The 1,350-nt window shown below is 39.9% G+C and overlaps 1 protein-coding gene across 1 annotated transcript in view; it reads left to right on the forward strand.

Annotated features, from left to right (window-relative positions):
- LOC101862734 (xylan 1,4-beta-xylosidase) overlaps positions 1 to 1,350 on the forward strand; it is a 19,364-nt gene that overhangs the window by 14,958 nt on the left and 3,056 nt on the right. The gene's annotated exons all lie outside the window — the stretch shown is intronic.

Below are 1,350 nucleotides of genomic sequence, written 5' to 3' on the forward strand. Positions count from 1 at the left end.
GGAGGGGGTTAGAGAGCTAAAGATTCTTGGTTATACGTCTTTGATACCCTGGCTAGGAAATTAGACACTCAAGCAAGATGTTCAGTAGTTCAGGCACCCATGTCCTGCTAGTGGAGCTTGTGAATATGGACGTTACTCTTAGTCTCAAATTAGGTGAGAAAAGACTTATTTGTCTCTGTAGATTAAACTTAAAGCATGTTGCAGGGTTATGACCCCCAGAGCAGCAAATATTAGCCTACTAATGCAGAAATGAACTCACAAAATGTACTTCTTTATGAGGGAAACTTGTGGTTAGCACGTGGTTTACCCGTACATTTGAGTTAACCAGTTGAGTACCAAATAAGCAAGAAGGAAAGAGGCATTGTGAGAGAGAAAGAGGAAGAGCGAGAGAGAGAGAGAGCTACCGAGAGAGAGGGAACTAGAGAGAGAGAGAGAGAGAGAGAGAAGAGAGAGAGAGAGAGAGAGAGAGAGAGAGAGAGAGAGAGAGAGAGAGAAAGAGAGAGAGAGAGAGAGAGAGGAGAGAAAGAGAGAGAGAGAGAGAGAGAGAGAGAGAGAGAGAGAGAGAGAGAGAGAGAGAGAGAGAGAGAGAGAAATATATTTCATTGCACTTCGTTTTTCACCGTTCTCAATAAATGTAGAATATACCCTAGAACGTGCTGCAGAGATATTCTATGTGTCACAACGCAGTAAACACCAGGCGCTCGTCAATTTTTGGGCATGTCGAGTTATTATTATCTGAAAGTTTGTTCTTGTATCTTGATTTTAATGAAATAAAAAATTAGCGAGAAAATGGCCGCCAAAGTTTGATAACTTCAATAGCTTGAGAATCCTTGAAAACTGAAAATTTACGTATTTTGTACCCTTAATCAACATTTTGCGACAAAATTCACATGAAAACGTTTTTTTATATGACCAAAAAATAATATTTCTTTTTTTTTCATTGCCAAACTGGAGGAAAAATGCCTGTTTCTTCGATTGCATTGCTCTGACGAGCGCCTGATTTCCCCACGATGCCTCCCATGTAGGAATCAATAAAGCCTTTGTCAACCATGAGTTTCTTTAGGTTTTTACTGCTCGAACTTGCATGGTGACCTGCGGTAGACAAAGAAGTCAAGGTGAATAAGGATTTAGGTGACCCAAAGGTAGGTGTAAACAAAAAGAGAGACAGTAAAGAAAGGCGAAAGACACTATGATTATACTCATGTATAGTGGAATTAATAACACGCTTGGACACCTACACAAATCTGTCCAGGTTTGTTAGTCTACCACAGGACCGGTTATACTTCCTACAGGTGTTTACTACTACTACTACTACTACTACTACTACTACTACTACTACTACTACTACTA

This window comes from Aplysia californica, unplaced genomic scaffold, assembly GCF_000002075.1.
Source record: "Aplysia californica isolate F4 #8 unplaced genomic scaffold, AplCal3.0 scaffold00246, whole genome shotgun sequence".
Taxonomy (NCBI): domain Eukaryota; kingdom Metazoa; phylum Mollusca; class Gastropoda; order Aplysiida; family Aplysiidae; genus Aplysia; species Aplysia californica.